The sequence below is a fragment of the Bos indicus genome, chromosome 25 (assembly GCF_029378745.1).
Source record: "Bos indicus isolate NIAB-ARS_2022 breed Sahiwal x Tharparkar chromosome 25, NIAB-ARS_B.indTharparkar_mat_pri_1.0, whole genome shotgun sequence".
NCBI lineage: Eukaryota > Metazoa > Chordata > Mammalia > Artiodactyla > Bovidae > Bos > Bos indicus.
In genome coordinates, this window is record NC_091784.1 from 18,064,505 (window position 1) to 18,085,893 (window position 21,389).

The 21,389-nt window shown below is 43.7% G+C and overlaps 1 protein-coding gene across 3 annotated transcripts in view; it reads left to right on the top strand.

The window, feature by feature from the left end:
- The first annotated feature begins 19,693 nt into the window (after nucleotides 1-19,693).
- Nucleotides 19,694-21,389, top strand: part of TMC5 (transmembrane channel like 5) — a 79,194-nt gene continuing 77,498 nt past the window's right edge. For 2 of the 3 annotated variants that reach the window (XM_070779727.1, XM_070779732.1), the window contains exon 1: nucleotides 19,694-19,905. The gene's annotated coding sequence lies outside the window, so the exon portion shown is untranslated. Of the gene's footprint in view, nucleotides 19,906-20,995; nucleotides 21,014-21,389 lie in introns of those variants that run through there. The other variant, XM_070779730.1, reaches the window with a different exon arrangement.

The window sequence follows — 21,389 nt, forward strand, 5'->3', positions numbered from 1 at the left end:
AGGACTACCTCCTGACTGTCTCCCTGTCTTGTCCAAGCCTTGGTCACCCAGCAGTCAGAGCCAACTTCTCAGAAAGGAACTTGATCTTGTGATTTTCCTGCTTTAACATTCCCTTCTCTGGTTTCCTCTTGCTTGTTAGAACCTGCACTCTCCTTATCATGTGTGGAGCAGGCTTTGCAGGACCTGTCCAGCCCCACTTCCCACCATCACTACTATGGCTGACTTCTGTTCTACTCCTGTCTGTTCCTGCCTACAAGGTTATTTGCTGTTTCCCTCTTCCAGGAGCCACACCTCACACGTGCCCCTGATTTTGTCTGTTTCTGCCTTCACATAGCAAAAGATGGCCACATGGCAGCCCCAGGTTGACATAAAGGCTGAAAAGATTGGTTAGAGATCTCCGAGTCCCCAAATTCTGGCAAGGACAGCCTGATGTGTTTGACTTGAATAAAAAGTAAATTCCTGACCTCGTTGACCATGTTCTTAGTCTAGATTGTCTTGGTGAATCCTGTTCCCTTTCCCCCTTCTTTCCATCCCCAATGACTGTCATTCCACAAATGATCTACTACGACAAGAGAAATGCTTTGTAAACTGCACATCTCTAAATAAATGTTAATATGGTAACTGTGGCTGTGTAAGCCCTAACTGTGGAGTTGCATAATGGGACCAAAAGGAGGGCATTTTGTATATCATAGATGCATGCAAATAAAGCTTTTTTAGTTCATTTATAGAAAAAGAATCAGCCAATACCTTTGCTACTCTGAATTTTCATGGAGAATTTGAGTTTGCTGTTGGTTTGCTTTTTTTTTTTTTAACTCATTTGGATGATTTGTCTAAACAAAGCCTTTAGCAAAACATTTTCCTCATCTTCTAATGTGTTCTCTGTCTTGCACCAAAGTTCTGGCACCTGCTGATTAAAGAAAGGTTATTGTAAGGATCACAGCTCCTGTATTTGCCAATGATGATAACCCAGTCTGTTCTGTCAAGGGATAATGAGAATTTATTAAAAGAATACTGGGCAGGATGTAACTGACCCTCAGAAGAGGATAGGAACCAAGGACTGGAGGGAACCCAGAAAGACCATTCTCTCTCCTCTTTTCTGATTCCGAGGCTGCTTGTTCCTTCTCACACTGCGTCCCAGCTCTCCACCAGCAGGGGTGGAAGATGACTAGCGGTAGCTGTTGGAGCCAACAGATCTTCGTTGTTGCTGTCTCTCTCTACTTTTCTGATTAATTTCCAAATCAGGAATTAAATGTGACACCAGCCTCATTTTAAATCAAGTTTGGGAGATATTTTCATGGAGGACTGTAGAATTTTCCCACATGTATCACCTCAGGAGGAGAAGACAGCTGTGGGTGCAGGTGTCCATTACCATGGACAGAAGAGGGAAGCGTTTGTTGTAAGCTTGTAGAGCTTGCTAAGCCTACAAACTTGTTGTTGTTGCTAAGCCTTGGCCCTACCAGGGATCTTCCTCTGAGAGAGGCTGGAACAGAGCAGTACGTGTTGAAGTGTTGTGGCATACATTTGAGTCCAGGACTTGCTTTTTCTTCTTTGTAAGAAGCGTGTTCAGTAATTGCAAAACAAGTAAACATAAAAATAACAAAATTAGGTATATATTATTCTAAGGAGCCTGTATTAAGAATGTTTTCATTTGCAAGTAACAGAATGCCCATCTTAACCTTTAAGGGCATTTTTAGTTATTTAATAAGATATCTCAAGATGAGTTTGGTAGATCATCAATGCCATCAGAACTTATATTCTATTTTTCTGCTTTGTCCATAGCATGTTTGCTTTTTGTCTTCATGGTTGCAAGATGGCTGCCACAACTCTGAACATCTCATTGATGTTAAAGGTGGTAGAGAGGGATAAAAGACAAAGCCAGCATCAGTTCAGTTCAGTTCAGTTGCTCAGTCATGTCCGACTCTTTGCGACCCTGTGAATCACAGCACGCCAGGCCTCCCTGTCCATCACCAACTTCCAGAGTTCACTCAAACTCACGTCCATCGAGTCAGTGATGCCATCCAGCCATCTCATCCTCTGTCATCCCCTTCTCCTCCTGCCCCCAATCCCTCCCAGCATCAGAGTCTTTTCCAATGAGTCAACTCTTCACATGAGGTGGCCAAAGTATTGGAGTTTCAGCTTTAGCATCATTCCTTCCAAAGAAATCCCAGGGCTGATCTCCTTCAGAATGGACTGGTTGGATCTCCTTACAATCCAAGGGACTCTCAAGAGTCTTCTCCAACACCACAGTTCAAAAGCATCAATTCTTCGGTGCTCTATACTGTCACCCTGCTTATTTAACTTCTATGCAGAGTACATCATGAGAAATGCTGGGCTGGAAGAAGCACAAGCTGGAATCAAGATTGCTGGGAGAAATATCAATAACCTCAGATATGCAGATGACACCCCCCTTATGGCAGAAAGTGAAGAGGAACTCAAAAGCCTCTTGATGAGAGTGAAATAGGAGAGTGAAAAAGTTGGCTTAAAGCTCAACATTCAGAAAGCCAGCATAGTTTGGCATTATGACCACCCTTAGTGTCTAGGAGGATTGGGGAAGTGAGGATCTGGTTTTTTACCTTCTAGAATGGGGTTAGGAATAACTATTGGGTGGTCCAGCCAACATTGTCTTCTCTAGCTCTTCTTCAAAAAAAGTACTACAGGTGTTCATAAGAGGCGGTGATTGCATTAAACCATCTCTGCCCTGACTCCTCTTTTCAATCCTCTCACTTCCTGTTCCTAGAGGAGATGGGAAATCTTGGCATAAAGCAGTTTAAAAGGTTTCCTGGGCAGCAGGCCCTCTCACACTGACTGTGTTTTCTCTGAGGTCACTCTTTCTGGGACGTGCTAGAAACAGTGCTTCCGCTCCTTCTTTTCCTTATTGTGGGATCTTGAAGATGTTCTAGGGTGGTGAATGTAGAATTCCAGGGTGAAACAACCTTGGTACTATTCATGAACATCCGTGTCTGGTAGAACAGAAGCCAGGCTAATGTGGAAGAACATGAGCTCAAAAATACATCTCCAGAACATGTAGATCACTCACAGGGGCCATAGCAGGAAAAGTCAACTCTCCAGCTTGTAATAATTATGATAAATCTCAATTGCTGATCATATCACCAGAGAATATAAAAAGTCCTGTTAGCCTGTTCACTTTATTTTTAGAAATTTGCCTTAAGAAAACATAATGCATGTTCACAAAGAGTTACAAGGAGGAGGAGGATGGTGGCAATGACGGCAATGAAGCCACATTGAGTGACTCTGTTCTGAAGGCTAGACATCATTGTATGTACTTTGTGTGACTAATCCATTTAATCCTTGTAATAGTCCAGTGAGGTAGGGACTTCCGCAATCCCATTTCCAGATGAGAAAAAGGAGCTCCCAGAAGTTAAGTATCCTTTCCAAACTTCTGTAAGGAAGTGATAGAATTGAGCTTGGATCCCAGGAAGTCTGAATCCAGAATTCATAGTCAACCACTGTGTTTTTATGATGATCCCATTTAAAACAGAGAACTCTCTGGAAGCCCAGTGGCTAGGACTCTGTGCTTTCACCACTAAAGGTCCAGGTTCAATCCTTTGTTGGAGAACTAAGACCCCAAAGCCACAAGATTCAGCCAATATCAGTTCAGTTCAGTCACTCAGTCATGTCCGACTCTGCAACCCCACGGACTGCAGCACACCAGGCTTCCCTGTCTGTCACCAACTCCCAGAGCTTGTTCAAACTCTTGTCCATTGAGTCGGTGATGCTATCCAACCATCTAATCCTCTGTCGTCCCCTTTTCCTCTTGCCTTCAGTCTTTCCCAGCATCAGGGTCTTTTCCAATGAGTCAGCTCTTCACATCAGGTGGCCAAAGTATTGAAGTTTCAGCTTCAGCATCAGTCCTTCCAATGAACACCCAGGACTGATCTCCTTTAGAATGGACTGGTTGGATCTCCTTGCAGTCCAAGGGACTCTCAAGAGTCTTCCTCAACACCACAGTTCAAAAGTATCAATTCTTTGGTGCTCAGCTTTATTCACAGTCCAACTCTCACATCCATACATGACTCCTGGAAAAACTACAGCCTTGACTAGATGGACCTTTGTTGGCAAAGTAAAGTCTCTGCTTTTGAATATGCTATCTAGGTTGGTCATAACTTTCCTTCCAAAGAGTAAGCGTCTTTTAATTTCATGGCTACAGTCACCATCTGCAGTGATTTTGGAGCCCAAAAAAATAAAGTCTGACACTGTTTCCACATCTATTTGCCATGAAGTGATGGAACCAGATGCCATGATCTTCATTTTCTGAGTGTTGAGCTTTAAGCCAACTTTTGCACTCTCCTCTTTCACTCTCATCAAGAGGCTTTTGAGTTCCTCTTCACTTTCTGCCATAAGGGGGGTGTCATCTGCATATCTGAGGTTATTGATATTTCTCCCGGCAATCTTGATCCCAGCTTGTGCTTCTTCCAGCCCAGCATTTCTCATGATGTACTCTGCATAGAAGTTAAATAAGCAGGGTGACAATACACAGGCTTCATGACTCCTTTTCCTATTTGGAACCAGTCTGTTGTTCCATATCCAGTTCTAACTGTTGCTTCCTGACCTGCATATAGGTTTCTCAAGAAGTAGGTCAGTTGGTCTGGTATTCCCATCTCTTTCAGAATTTTCCACAGTTTATTGTGATCCACACAGTCAAAGGCTTTGTTTGGCATAGTCCATAAAGCAGAAATCGATGTTTTTCTGGAACTCTCATGCTTTTTCCATGATCCAGCGGATGTTGGCAATTTGATCCCTGGTTCCTCTGCCTTTTCTAAAACCAGCTTGAACATCTGGAAGTGCACGGTTCACGTACTGCTGAAGCCTGGCTTGGAGAATTTTGAGATTACTTCACTAGCGTGTGAAATGAGTGCAATTGTGCAGTAGTTTGAGCATTCTTTGGCATTGCCTTTCTTTGGGATTGGAATGAAAACTGACCTTTTCCAGTCCTGTGGCCACTGCTGAGTTTTCCAAATTTGCTGGCATATTGAGTGCAGCACTTTCACAGCATCATCTAGCACTTTATTTTTACTACTTGTTTTGTTTCTCACACTAGAATACAATGTGAATAAAACTATGGTGAGGTCTCTCTCTTATTATTAGAATAATAGTAATAAGTGCTGCTTATCGGGGACTTACTCTGTATCAAACTTTTATCATTCATTACCTCATTTAGCTTTCATCTTCCCTAAGAAGACAGGAGGAACCTTCAGTCTCCCTTTTTAGAAAAAAGAACCATGGTGTAGAGAGGCAGAGTGGAATCGGCCCACTGCCCTCCTTCCCCACCAGTGATCACCTAACCCAAAGCACCACCACCTCTACCAAGTCAAGGACTACCTCCTGACTGTCTCCCTGTCTTGTCCAAGCCTTGGTCACCCAGCAGTCAGAGCCAACTTCTCAGAAAGGAACTTAATCTTGTGATTTTCCTGCTTTAACATCCCCTTCTCTGGTTTCCTCTTGCTTGTTAGAACCTGCACTCTCCTTATCATGTGTGGAGCAGGCTTTGCAGGACCTGTCCAGCCCCACTTCCCACCATCACTACTATGGCTGACCTCTGTTCTACTCCTGTCTGTTCCTGCCTACAAGGTTATTTGCTGTTTCCCTCTTCCAGGAGCCACACCTCACACGTGCCCCTGATTTTGTCTGTTTCTGCCTTCACATAGCAAAAGATGGCCACATGGCAGCCCCAGATTGACATAAAGGCTGAAAAGATTGGTAAGAGGTCTCCGAGTCCCCACATTCTGGCAAGGACAGCCTGATGTGTTTGACTTGAATAAAAAGTAAATTCCTGGCCTCGTTGACCATGTTCTCAGTCTAGATTGTCTTGGTGCATCCTGTTCCCTTTCCCCCTTCTTTCCATCCCCACTGACTGTCATTCCACAAATGATCTATTATGACAACAGAAATGCTTTGTAAACTGCAAATCTCTAAATAAATGTTAATATGGTAACTGTGGCTATGTAAGCCCTAACTGTGGAGTTGCATAATGGGACCAAAAGGAGGGCATTTTGTATATCATAGATGCATGCAAATAAAGTTCATTTTTAGTTCATTTATAGAAAAAGAATCAGCCAATACCTTTGCTACTCTGAATTTTCATGGAGAATTTGAGTTTGCTGTTGGTTTGCCTTTTTTTTTTTTTTTTAACTCATTTGGATGATTTGTCTAAACAAAGCCTTTAGCAAAACATTTTCCTCATCTTCTAATGTGTTCTCTGTCTTGCACCAAAGTTCTGGCACCTGCTGATTAAAGAAAGGTTATTGTAAGGATCACAGCTCCTGTATTTGCCAATGATGATAACCCAGTCTGTTCTGTCAAGGGATAATGAGAATTTATTAGAAGAATACTGGGCAGGATGTGATTGACCCTCAGGATAGGAACCAAGGGCTGGAGGGAACCCAGAAAGACCATTCTCTCTCCTCTTTTCTGATTCCGAGGCTGCTTGTTCCTTCTCACACTACGCCCCAGCTCTCCACCAGCAGGGGTGGAAGATGACTAGCGGTAGCTGTTGGAGCCAACAGATCTTCGTTGTTGCTGTCTCTCTCTACTTTTCTGATTAATTTCCAAATCAGGAATTAAATGTGACACCAGCCTCATTTTAAATCAAGTTTGGGAGATATTTTCATGGAGGACTGTAGAATTTTCCCACATGTATCACCTCAGGAGGAGAAGACAGCTGTGGGTGCAGGTGTCCATTACCATGGACAGAAGAGGGAAGCGTTTGTTGTAAGCTTGTAGAGCTTGCTAAGCCTACAAGCTTGTTGTTGTTGCTAAGCCTTGGCCCTACCAGGGATCTTCCTCTGAGAGAGGCTGGAACAGAGCAGTACGTGTTGAAGTGTTGTGGCATACATTTGAGTCCAGGACTTGCTTTTTCTTCTTTGTAAGAAGCGTGTTCAGTAATTGCAAAACAAGTAAACATAAAAATAACAAAATTAGGTATATATTATTCTAAGGAGCCTGTATTAAGAATGTTTTCATTTGCAAGTAACAGAATGCCCATCTTAACCTTTAAGGGCATTTTTAGTTATTTAATAAGATATCTCAAGATGAGTTTGGTAGATCATCAATGCCATCAGAACTTATATTCTATTTTTCTGCTTTGTCCATAGCATGTTTGCTTTTTGTCTTCATGGTTGCAAGATGGTTGCCACAACTCCGAACATCTCATTGATGTTAAAGGTGGTAGAGAGGGATAAAAGACAAAGCCAGCATCAGTTCAGTTCAGTTCAGTTGCTCAGTCATGTCTGACTCTTTGCGACCCTGTGAATCACAGCACGCCAGGCCTCCCTGTCCATCACCAACTTCCAGAGTTCACTCAAACTCACGTCCATCGAGTCGGTGATGCCATCCAGCCATCTCATCCTCTGTCATCCCCTTCTCCTCCTGCCCCCAATCCCTCCCAGCATCAGAGTCTTTTCCAATGAGTCAACCCTTCACATGAGGTGGCCAAAGTATTGGAGTTTCAGCTTTAGCATCATTCCTTCCAAAGAAATCCCAGGGCTGATCTCCTTCAGAATGGACTGGTTGGATCTCCTTACAATCCAAGGGACTCTCAAGAGTCTTCTCCAACACCACAGTTCAAAAGCATCAATTCTTCAGTGCTCTATACTGTCACCCTGCTTATTTAACTTCTATGCAGAGTACATCATGAGAAATGCTGGGCTGGAAGAAGCACAAGCTGGAATCAAGATTGCTGGGAGAAATATCAATAACCTCAGATATGCAGATGACACCCCCCTTATGGCAGAAAGTGAAGAGGAACTCAAAAGCCTCTTGATGAGAGTGAAATAGGAGAGTGAAAAAGTTGGCTTAAAGCTCAACATTCAGAAAGCCAGCATAGTTTGGCATTATGACCACCCTTAGTGTCTAGGAGGGTTGGGGAAGTGAGGATCTGGTTTTTTACCTCTAGAACAGGGTTAGGAATGACTATTGGGTGGTCCAGCCAACATTGTCTTCTCTAGCTCTTCTTCAATAAAAAGTACTACAGATGTTCATAAGAGGCGGTGATTGCATTAAACCATCTCTGCCCTGACTCCTCTTTTCAATCCTCTCACTTCCTGTTCCTAGAGGAGATGGGAAATCTTGGCATAAAGCAGTTTAAAAGGTTTCCTGGGCAGCAGGCCCTCTCACACTGACTGTGTTTTCTCTGAGGTCACTCTTTCTGGGACGTGCTAGAAACAGTGCTTCCGCTCCTTCTTTTCCTTCTTGTGGGATCTTGAAGATGTTCTAGGGTGGTGAATGTAGAATTCCAGGGTGAAACAACCTTGGTACTATTCATGAACATCCGTGTCTAGTAGAACAGAAGCCAGGCTAATGTGGAAGAACATGAGCTCAAAAATACATCTCCAGAACATGTAGATCACTCACAGGGGCCATAGCAGGAAAAGTCAACTCTCCAGCTTGTAATAATTACGATAAATCTCAATTGCTGATCATATCACCAGAGAATATAAAAAGTCCTGTTAGCCTGTTCACTTTATTTTTAGAAATTTGCCTTAAGAAAACATAATGCATGTTCACAAAGAGTTACAAGGAGGAGGAGGATGGTGGCAATGACGGCAATGAAGCCACATTGAGTGATTCTGTTCTGAAGGCTAGAGATCATTGTATGTACTTTGTGTTACTAATCCATTTAATCCTTATAATAGTACAGTGAGGTAGGGACTTCCGCAATCCCATTTCCAGATGAGAAAAAGGAGCTCCCGGAAGTTAAGTATCCTTTCCAAACTTCTGTAAGGAAGTGATAGAATTGAGTTGGATCCCAGGAAGTCTGAATCCAGAGTTCACATAGTCAACCACTGTGTTTTTATGATGATCCCATTTAAAACAGAGAACTCTCTGGAAGCCCAGTGGCTAGGACTCTGTGTTTTCACCACTGAAGGTCCAGGTTCCATCCTTTGTTGGAGAACTAAGATCCCAAAGCCACAAGATTCAGCCAATATCAGTTCAGTTCAGTCACTCAGTCATGTCCGACTCTTTGCAACCCCACGGACTGCAGCACACCAGGCTTCCCTGTCCGTCACCAACTCCCAGAGCTTGTTCAAACTCTTGTCCATTGAGTCGGTGATGCTATCCAACCATCTCATCCTCTGTCGTCCCCTTCTCCTCCTGCCTTCAGTCTTTCCCAGCATCAGGGTCTTTTCCAATGAGTCAGTTCTTTGAATCAGGTGGCCAAAGTACTGGAGCTTCAGCATCAGTCCTTCCAATGAATATTCAGGACTGATTTCCTTTAGAATTGACTGGTTGGATCTCCATGCAGTCCAAGAGACTCTCAAGAGTCTTCTCCAACACCACAGTTCAAAAACATCAACTCTTCAGCACTTAGCTTTCCTTATGGTCCAACACTCACATCCATACATGACTAGTGGAAAAACCATAGCTTTGACTAGACAGACCTTTGTCAGCAAAGTAACATCTCTGCTTTTTAATATGCAAGCGTCTTTTGATTTCATGGCTGCAGTCACCATCTGCAGTGATTTTGGAGCCCAAGAAAATAAAGTCTGTCACAGTTTCCAGTGTTTCTCCATCTAAGTCTTCCCAAGTGGTGTTAGAACCTGCCTGCCAATGCAGGAGACATAAGAGACCCGGGTTCAATCCCTGGGTTGGAAAGATCCCCTGGAGGAGGGCATGGCAACCCACTCCAGTATGCATGCCTGGAGAATCCCATGGACAAAGGAGCATGGCAGGTTACTGTACCTAGGGCCACAAAAAGTCAGACAGGACTGAATCAACTTAGTACACACACACACACACACACACACACACACACACACACACATGTATAACAAAAAAGAATGTCCAATAGATCAGTTGGATCAATTATCCTTTGAAAGGAATACTAACCAATCCTTAACAATGATATTTTAAAAGAATTCACATAATGAGGTGAAAAAAAAATTTCACAGTATTTAAGTGAAAAAAAAAAGGAAACCAAATATAAAAAGAAATAAAGACTATAAAAGATATAATCCTATTTTAGTAAAAATGTGTGTGTGTACATGTTTGTATATAAATTAGAACAACCACACCAATACATTAGCAGTTATTTTTAGTAGAAGTCATTTTTTTCTTATTGCTTTTCTGTATTTTCTAACTTTCCTACAAAATTGCATTCATAGTCAAGAATTGAAAGTTATTTTGAAACATATTATTGGACACCTGTGCTTTTAGCCCTATGTTTCATCTTGGATCATACTCGTAATAGAAAAACATGAAAATACTGAACATGTTTTTTTCCTCCCAGTTTTATTGAGATAAATTGACATACAGCACTGTATAAGCTCAAAGTGTACAACATAAGGGTTTGGCTTATATACATCATAAATGATTACAATAGGTTTAGGGCACATCCATCATCTCATATAGATACAGAATTTTAAAAATAGGACAAAAAATTTTTCCTTCCGATGAGAACACTTAGAACTTACTCTCTTAACAACTTGCATTTATGGTATGTACTTGTGTGCTTGCTAAGTCACTTCAGTTGTGTCAGACTCTGCGACCCTATGGACTTTAGCCAGCCAGGTTCCTCTGTCCATGGGATTCTCCAGGCAAGAATACTGGAGTGGGTAGCCTTGTCCTTCTCCAGGGGATCTTCCCAGCCCAGGGATGGAACCCAGGTTTCCCACATTGCAGGCAGATTCTTTACCAGCTGAGCTCCCAGGGAAGCCTAAGAATACTGGAGTGGGTAGCCTATCCCTTCTCCAGTGGATCTTCCCCACCCAGGGATTGAACCAGGGTCTCCTGCATTGCAGACAGATTCTTTGCCAGCTGAGCTACCAGGAAAGCCCCATACTGACTAAATTACTATTGTTTTTGTCCTGTTTGACTGCTTTTCTTTGTCTCTGCATTTCTTACTTCTCTGATTAAACTTATTCCTTGGTTAAAGTTTTTTTCACAGACAAAATGTGGGTTGAGAACATAGGGGCAAGAACCATAAGGTCCTGTTCCTTTTCATTGCCATTTGTAAGATAATAATCTTTCAATCTTTAACTTAGGATGCCCCTCAGAAACATCTGGATTTTCAGCTTAATATTGCCTTTTATTTATTATTTTTTTAATATAAATTTATTTTAATTGGAGGTTAATTACTTTACAATATTGTATTATATCAACATGAATCTTCCATGGGTGTACACATGTTCCCCATCCTGAACCCCCCTCCCACCTCCCTCCCCATACCATCTCTCTGGGTCGTCCCAGTGCACCAGCCCCAAGCATCCTGTATCTGCATTGAACCTGGCAATTCGTTTCATATATGATGTTATACATGTTTCAATGCCATTCTCCCAAATCATTCCACCCTCTCCCTCTCCCACAGAGTCCAAAAGACTGTTCTATACACCTGTGTCTCTTTTGCTGTCTCACATACAGGGTTATTGTTAACATCTTTCTAAATTCCATATATATGTGTTAGTATACTGTATTGGTGTTTTTCTTTCTGGCTTACTTCACTCTGTACAATAGGCTCCAGTTTCATCCACCTCATTAGAACTGATTCAAATGTATTCTTTTTAATGGCTGAGTAATACTCCATTGTGTATATGTACCACAGCTTTCTTATCCATTCATCTGCTGATGGACATCTAGGTTGCTTCCATGTCCTGGCTATTATAAACAGTGCTGCAATGAACATTGGGGTAATATTGCCTTTTAAAATAAAACTGTCTTTTGAATTTATAAAAATAATAATGCTTGTTCATGGACTTCCCTGGTGGCCCAGTGGTAAAGCCTCTGTGCTTTCAAAGCAGAGGACATGGATTCAGTCTCTGGTCCGGGAACTGAGATCCCGCATGCAGTGTGGAGCAGCCAAAAAAAAAAAAGAAAAGAATGTTTGTTCAACTTTTCAGAAATATGTATAAACATACTTGTTTCCAATGACACAGAAACAAGAATAAAAACTAACATCCCTCTTCATACCCTATCCTGTTTCCCTCTCCAGAAGTAACCACTTTTAAGCTTGTGTTCTTCTGACCACTTTATCTTAACTTACACACATGTTATTGTTGTTGTTGTTGTTTAGTTGATAAGTCCTGTCCAACTCCTTGCAACCCCATGGATTGTAGCCCCCCAGGCTCCTCTGTCCATGAGATTTCCCAGGCAAGAATACTGGAGTGAGTTGCCATTTCCTTCTCCAGGGGATCGTCCAGACCCAGGGACTGACTCGTGTCTCCTGATTGGCAGGCAAATTCTTTACCACTGAGCCACCATGCTGGTTTTAAGAAGATGGGATTCTAGTGTATATAAGTCAGTGGTTTAGAAATTGGTGGAACAGTTTATCTTGGAAATCATGCATGTTATGTCAGTGCATTCAGACATCCGTTAGTCTGCTGCTGCTGCTGCTGCTGCTGCTAAGTCACTTCAGTCGTGTCTGACTCTGTGCAACCCCATAGACGGCAGCCCACCAGGCTCCCCCGTCCCTGGGATTCTCCAGGCAAGAACACTGGAGTGGCTTGACATTTCCTTCTCCAATGCATGAAAGTGAAAAGTGAAAGTGAGGTCGCTCTGTCGTGTCTGACTCTTAGCGACCCCATGGACTGCAGCCTACCAGGCTCCTCCGTCCATAGCATTTTCCAGGCAAGAGTACTGGAGTGGGTTGCCATTGCCTAGTCTCATTCTATTCCCTAGTGTCTGACCACTAGGGGATTTTTTTTTCTAGGGATTGGGGGGATGTTTTCATAATTTATGATTCCGTGTGCGATAGAATAATGAAATCGTGACAAAGTTTGATGCCCAAACAGATCACTTGGTTTGACTCCATTTCAAGGCATTGATGTGAGTATTGGGGGAAATCTGTAAGTTCCAAGGTCAAGACAAGCCTGGATTTGAACACTGGCTCTGCTGTTTACTAGTAATGTGTCTTTGGGCAAGTTTCATTTCTCTTTGCATTCCTTCTCTATCCCTCAATCTCCATCTATTTAAAGCTACCTCATGGAGATGTTAAATGGGATCATGAGAGCATGAGTGCTAAGTCACTTCAGTCGTATCTGACTCTTTGTAACCCTATGGACTGTAGCTTGCCAGGCTTCTCTGTCCATGGGAATTCTCCAGGCAAGAATACCGGAGTGGGTTTTCAGCTCCTCTTCCAGGGAATCTTCCCTACCCAGGGATCGAACCTGGGTCTCCTGCACTGGCAGGCAAACACTTTACCACTAGTGCCACCTGGGAAGCCCAAATGAAGTCACACCTGACCTCAAGTGCCTGGTGGGCTCTCAGCCTGAGAAAAGCAGTCTAGGTTGGTTCCCTTTCCCCCGCAGCACCTTCTGGACAGACTGCCGGGACTGCCCACAAGGGGGCACAGGTGAACGAAAGGGAGCGAATAGCAGCCCTTGCGCTGAGCACAGACCTGCTTCTGGAGACTCCCTGCTTCTCTATTCACTGGAAACATCCCTGCAGTGTGTAAACACCTTCCTCTCTGGAGACGGCAGAATAAAATCATGTCTTGGACATAATGAGTGCTCTGGAGGTGGGGTGGGGGAGGGTTGGCGGGCAACAGCTCTGCTTTGACCCTGGGGAGCCTGCCTTCTGGTTCCTATGGAAGTTTCACAGCCACTCTCCCCAAAGCACTGAATCAAATCCCTTTTGTGACCAGGAGGCTTAGTTTCACCACTTTTAAAATAGACGGTGTCATACATTCCAGTCCCTTCCTATCAGATTAGCTGAAGAAATCTGGGCACAGTTGGGGGCAATTCAGAAAAGTACTTGAAGGGACACAAAATAACATGCTTACATTAAAAAAAAAAAAAAAAAAAAACTAGCTAATCATAACATTCCAGATCTCATCCTATTCAACCCACAGAACAACCTTATGAGGCAGGTACTCTTATTAGCCCATTTGGTGATTGAGAAAATGGAGACACAGAGAGGGTTAGCAACTTTCCCAATGTCATACAGCTAGACAGTGTCGGAGGCAAGTTTCAAAGTCTTTTCTGTCCTAACTCCACAGCTTGCAGGTCTAACTCCTGCACACATAGCCTTTCTACTTGAGATGAAGATGCCTTTATCAGAGTTAGAAGACATAGCTGAATCACAGTTCTTTTCTACTGAGTAAATTGGTCCTGAGCAAATCCCCTTGTTTTATCTATTTCTCCATCAGAAATTGGAGTGGAGACAATTTCCACTCCTGGATATGTATCTGAAAAACCAAAACACTAATTTGAAAAGATTCGTGCGCTCCAGTGTTGTAGCAGCATTATTTATAATTGCCAAGATACAGAAGCAAATTAACTGTCCATCAATAGCTGAATGGATAAGAAGATGTGAAATATGCACACACACACCACACACAATGGAATACTACTTGGCCATAAAAAAGAATGAAATTTTGCCATTTGTAGCAACATGGACGGACCTAGAGGGCATTATGCTAAGTGAAATAAGTCAGACAAAGATAGACAAATACTGTATGATATCACTTATATGTGGAGAAGGAAATGGCAACCCACTCCAATGTTCTTGCCTGGAGAATCCCAGGGACAGGGGAGCCTGGTGGGCTGCCGTCTATGGGGTCACAGAGTCAGACACGAATGAAGGGACTTAGCAGCAGCAGCAGCATCACTTATATGTGGAACCTAAAAAACACAACAAACCAGTGACTATAAAATGAAAGAAACAGACTCACAGATTTAGAGAACAAACTAGTGGTTATCAGTGGGGAACAGGAAAGGGGAGGAGCAAGATGCAGCAAAGGAGTAAGAGGTACAAACTATTAGGTATAAAATGAGCTACAAGGATCTGTTGCATAGCATGGGGAATATAGCCAAAATTTTATAACACAAATGAAGTATAACCTTTAAAAATTGTGAATCACTGTATTGTACAGCAACTATACTTCAATTAAAAATATAAAGAAAAACAAAAGGAAATTGGGGCCTGGGGGTAGTGTGACCCCCAGTCCACTAATATCCCTCTCATGGGATTGTGTGTAGGTATCAAATGTGATAAAGGGTGTGAAAGTGCTTTGCAGACTGTAAAGCGATGTAAGGGGCATGCTCACAAAGTTAAAGATGATGATGGTGAGCAAACAATTAATCATGGGCTGCAGGGTCCTTATTGCATTTGGGGGCTAGTTTATTTCCATCTGCAAGATGTAGATGTAACTAGAGGGACAAGGAAGACGGATTTTCGAGTCTGTCGTGAGAGTTGAGGGTGTTGGTGATGTAGATCTCTGCGGAAATGTTGCCTTAGGCAAGGAAACAATGAGTGCAACAGCCCTGTGGCAATCTGGTGCTGGAATGATCAAGAGCAAGGAGGTGCTGGACAGCGCTCTCCAACAGGAAAGGCCACTGTGATGGAGTTGATGAGCCAAGTGGGGAACAGTGGGGGATGAGGTGAGAGGGGTGATGGGTCAGAGCACCGGGGGCCTCTCAGGCCATTGTAGGGACTTTGGTATTTGCTCTGGGTCAGGTGGGAGCCACTACAGGAGTGAGCAGAAGAGGGGCAGGACCTAACTGTGCCTTTGCAGCAGCACTCTGACTGCTGGCTTGAGAACAGACTGTGGAGGATAAGGGTAGTCACAGGGAGACCATGGAGAGGTCGGTGCAGTGATCAAGAGATGATGGCGGCTGGACCAAGGAGGCAGCAGTATGGAAAGAGTGGGAAGCGGTCAGATTCTGACACCACTTAAAGCTGGGCCACCCTGACAGAGCAGATGCTTTTGGTGCTTTAGTTGCTCAGTCATGTCCATCTTGCAACCTCATGCACTATAGCCCACCAGGCTCCTCTGTCCATGGGATTTCCCAGGCAAGAATACTGGAGTGAGTTGCCATTTCCTTCTCCAAACAGAGCAGAAGTGGGGAGCAAAAATTGGAAAGACATAGATGGAGGGGTGATTGAGGAAAGAACATGGTTGAGGAGAGAACTGCAGGGATCGGTGTTCGCTCTGTTGAGCTCAGGATATGCCATACTTTTCTAATTTTTAAAATTAACTTATTTATTTTAATTGGAGGCAAATTACTTTACAATATTACAGTGGTTTTTGCCATACATTGACATGAATTAGCCATAGATGTACATGTGTGCCCCATCCTGAACCCCCTTCCCACTCACCTGAAGCAGTTCTAATGAGGTAGATTAAACTGGAGCCTAGTATACAGAGTGAAGTACGTCAGAAAGAAAAACACCAATACAGTATATTAACACATATATATGGAATTTAGAAAGATGGTAATGATGACCCTATATGCGAGACAGCGAAAGAGGTACAAGTGTAAACAACAGATTTTTGGACTCTGTGGGAGAAAGCAAGGGTGGGATGATTTGAGAGACTAGCATCGAAACATGTATACTACCATATGTGAGATAGATCATCAGTCTAAGTTCGATGCACCCTACTTTTGATTCTGATTCTGAAAGGTCACATTGCAAAAGACTATGCTTATAGGGATGGGAGGAATTAATGACCTTTTTTTTTGCAATGTATCACAGTATGTAAATAAATTTTATTTAACAAGCACTTATATAGCTCTTACTTAGGATACAGTGGGCACTGTATATATACCATAACTTATTATATGTGCTCCCTCATTAGATCCTGGGAAATCCCATGGACAGAAGGAGCCTGGTGGGCTACAGTCATGGGGTGGCAAAAGAGTTGGACATGACTTAGCAGCTAAACCAAGAACAAAAAACTTACTGAATTAGCCACCTTAACCATTTAAAAGTGTATAGTTCAGCAGAGTTAAGTATATTCATATTGTTTAGCAACAGATTTCTGGAACTTTTTCATCTTGTGAAACTGAAAGTCTATACCCGCCAAACTCTATAATTTTCCTTCTCCCCTCCTCTGTCTTCCCAGCACTTTCTACTTTGTTTCTATGATTTGGACTACTGTAGATACTTCATGTGAGGGGAATGATACACTATTTGTCCTTTTGTAACTGGTTTATTTTTTTTTCAATCAGAATAGTGTCCTTGAGGTTCATAAATGTTGTAGCATGTACTAGACTTTCCTTTTTTTTTTCTTTTCTTCATATTTTTTTAATCTAGGGATAACTGATTTACAGTGCTCCAGGTATAGAGCAAAATGATTCATTTATATGTGTGTGTGTGTGTGTGTGCACGTGTATTCTTTTTCAGATTCTTTTTCCATTATAGATTATTAAAGATATTGAATATCATTTCCTCCTTTCTTAAGGAGGAAATGCATAATACTTCATTGTGTGTATATAACACATTTTCTTTATCCATTCATCTGTTGGTGGACATTTGGTTTGCTTCTACCTCTGGCTATTATGAATAAGTGAACATGTGTGTGCAAATACCTCTTTGAAATCCTGCCTTGACTTTTAGATGTGTACCCAGAAGTGAGATTGATGGATCATATGGTAGTTCTACTTTTAATTTTTTAAGGAACTTCTGTGCATGCGTGCTGTGTGCCAAGTCGCTTCAGTCATGTTTGACTCTTTGCGACCCTATGGATTGTAGCACGCCAGGCTCCTCTGTCCTTAGGATTATTCAGGCAAGAATACAGGAGTGGGTTGCCATGCCCTCCTTCAGGGGATCTTCTTGACCCAGGGATTGAACCCACATCGCTTACATCTCCTGCATTGGAAGGCGAGTTCTTTACCACTAGCACCACCTGGGAAACCAAGGAGCTCCCATACAGGTTTCCAAATGCTGCGCCATTTTACATTCTCAGTAACAGTGCACAAGGGCTTTGATTTCTCCATGTCTGACTCAATGGACATGAGTTTGAGCAAGCTCCAGGAGATGGTGAAGGAAAGGGAAGCCTGGCATGCTGCAGTTGTACATGCATGAGTTGGACATGACTGAGCAACTGACCAACAACATCCTCACCAACACTTTTAATTTTCATTCTTTTTTTTTTTTTAACAGTGGCTGTCCTAATAGATACGAGGTGATATCTCATTGTGGTTTTGATTTGCATTTCTTAATGATTAGTGATGTTGAACATACGGCTATTGGCCATTTGTACATCTTCTTCAAACAAATGCCTATCCAAGCTTCTGTCCATTTTTAAATCTGGTTATTTGTTTTTTGTTGTGGTAGTGGTAGTGGTGGTTGAGTTGTAGGACTTCTTTATATGTTCTTGATATTAACTCTTTATCAGGGATATGATTTGCAAATATTTCCCCCACTACTTAGCTTGTCCTTTCCAGTCACTGTGCATTTTATTTGCCAGCCCTCTCTCATCTGACTTGGCAGTCAGCTCTATGAGGCCATTGGTAGCATCTGTTTTGTTCACTACTCTGTTCCTCCAGTGTCTGGCTGTTGGAGGAGGCCACGGAGAGGATGTGATGACTAGATGACCAGAGAGCTGGACCGGACAGTTGGAGGCTTCTCACTTCCCCAGCCCCTGCCACCCTCCCTGCCATCCTTGGAATGAACATTCTGCCTGCCCTTCCCATGGTAGGAGCTGGTTTCAAGAAGGCAACATTGACAGAATACGATGCTGTTGAGACCATCGGGACAGTGCACCTGACTGAAGCTGGTTGAGATTTTTCTATAAACCACTGAGATTCTCGCAGGTACCTGTGGAGATCTTGCAGCGGCCAAGACAATCCTCTATCCACTAAAAAGATAGTCACAACCTAAAAGTTGAGAATTATGTTCTATTTGGTGGGAAATTTTAGGACTTCAAGCTTGGGGACAACATCTCAAGTGACTCTGGAAGAATTGCTCTGAGGAGGCTGGGGGTGGGGGGAAAGGGGGTCAGTTCATACAGAAGTTTGCAACAAAGGGCAGGTAGTCTGAACATCAAAAGTGGTTTTGTGAAGTAAAGAAAACCAGATATCCCAAGTTAAGGAATTTAGCACTTTTCTATGTTTTGGACCATGCAAGTGTCTGGGCTTATTGAAATCACTCCTTTCATATGCATCTCAGCTATCTGGGGCCAGTACCCTGTTTAGCCTGCATTTTTCCTCAGTGCTCACCACGGGGAGTGGCTGCAGCCCAATGGCCTCTGGATTACAGGTATGCTTCTCCAGCCCTGGAGGGCTGGAATCACCGATGACTGTGACAGCCTTATTAGCCTGGCAGGAAATACTCCATTTCTCACCTTCATAGGTGGGTTCTCCTGCTCGTTAGGCCTGCCTGTTTCTCTGGCCTTCTCTTGCCTCTGTGTACCAGGACCAGTTTCAGATTTCACCCTGGAAACTCCTGAGTTTGTGAATCAACACAAGCTTCATGCTTGGTACACACTAGATTTCCCCCATGTGTTTCCTGGAGGAAATAAGGAAGGGCTGAATAAATTCTAGAAGGGAAAATTGGGACAGGTTATTTGGGAACATGCTGTGGAGTCCTGCCCCAGATCAGGATTATCCAATAGAAGTATAATAGGAGACACAGAATTCTAAATATTCAAGCAGCTGTAGTTTATAAAAGGGGAAACAGGTGAGATTAGTAATAATTTCATTTAAAAAACTATATCCAAAATATTATGATTTTAACATTGAATTTAACACTTGTTAATGAGTTGCCTTTTTTTTTTAAACCTCTTTTTTTTTTTTTTGGTCCTACGTCTTAAACACGTCTCTGTTCTTGGAGCCACAATTTCACGTGCTCTATAACCACATGTGGCGAATGGCCAACGTTCTGGAGAGCGGAGCCCTAGCCAGCACACCCTCCGGGTCCCCTGGGTGCCTGAAGCACGCGCGGCATCTGGTGGGCGCTCCGTAAGGTTTGCTCAATGGAAGCAAAGAATAAATGCAGACTCAGGGCAGTGAATAGAGGTTTCGGATACCATCAGGTGTGCTAACCCAGCGCTCAGAAGAACCTGGCTCAATTCCAGGAAAAAAAGTAGTCGGCCCTCCAGGAGGAAGTTCGGCGAGGGTGCAGGGACACACACCCTACCCGCTGCCCGCGGGTCACTCACGCTCCTCGCGGCTGAGCCAACCCGGCGGCGGGAGCGCCGGGCGCAGGGGACGCGAACGCCGGTGGGAGGTGAGGCCAGCTCTCCAGGGCGCGGGGCGGACGCTGGGGCTGCCTTCCCAGGTATCCGCCGAGTCGGGCGGCGTGGAGGAGCCCTCTTCCCGTCTCCGACAGGAGGTAGCCCTCTCCCCAGTGGGGCGTGTCCCTAACGCGGGGCTGCGGCGGCTAGGGCCACAGGTGCAGCCGCGGCGGGGAGAAGGGAGAGAGCTGGGGTGGGATACGAGAAAGGGGAACCATCCGGGGACGGGAACTGGCAGTAGGGACTCAAGACAGTGGCTCTAGCTCCAGGCAGCCGCGCGCGGACTTCCGCGGTAGCAAAGTTTCCCAGGGATCACACTGTTTATGCGCTGTGCGCCTTTAGTTAAATCAGTTACTGTCTCTGCGCGTCTGTTTCCATCTCAGTTTAAAAAAAAAAAAGACGGCCTTCTGCGTGTTGAGAACCCCGTGAACACTTATGAAAAGGCTTCCTAAATAGACTTCATTGTTTCCCCTCGGATAATCTCGCGAGTTAGGATCTCCTGGTTCCATTTTTCCCAGAAGGAGGTTTGGGCTCTGAGAGATTTAGAAGCTTGCCCACAGCCGTGAGATGGAAATAGCAGGATTCGAAGCCAGGAAATCAAACTCCAGAGGCTGGACTTTAAGGTCTAATCCAGGTCCCACTATTTCCTAGAAGGATGAAGTGGAGGTGGGGATAAATGCTTCTGAGACCCCTTCTCGCTGTCTGTGAAATGGGCATAATAGTACCTAACCTATGGGGTTATTGTGAGGATTAACTGAGCTAACATGTAAGTGCCTCCCTGCTAAAGTGTGCATGCCACAGGGGTAGGACTTTCTCCCCCCTGTTTTGTTTGCAGGTACAGCCCTAGTGCCTGGCACACAGTAGATGCTAAATAAACATTTGTCCCATGAGTAAGGAACACATATTACTTTTTATCCTTTACCATAATCCTTGGTGTCCCCATATTCCTGATGAGGATACCGAGGTTCAGGGAGGTTAGGCAACTTAGGGAATGTCAAGCCAGTGGCTGGTAGAGGAGTCAACATTTGAACCCAGGTCTGTTTGATCATAAAGTCTCTGTAGTTCTGATGCCCAGTCCAGGTTCCATCACTTTCTAATAAGGTGAGTGTGGCAAGTTATTTAATTCTTCTCTGCCTCAGTTTCCTTATTCACAAAATAGGAACAATGATGATACCTATCCCATATCGTTTTTGTCTGGATTAAATGAAGATAAAACTGTCAGAATAATGCCTGGCGCTTAACAGGGACTCAATAAACATCTGTTACTGGACAGGGAGGGGTCGCGAAGAGTCGGACACAACTGAGTGACTGAACTGAACTGAACTGAACAGTACATGCTATGTTTGCCCACTAGGGAGTGGGAAGGAGAGTCAGGGGGGCGAGGTTACCAAGGAGCTTTCCTGCCTTCTGTGTGATCCACAGAGTCAGGCTCCTGTTTGCCCTCTGGAATATTCCTGAGAAGCCCCTTTGCTCAGTG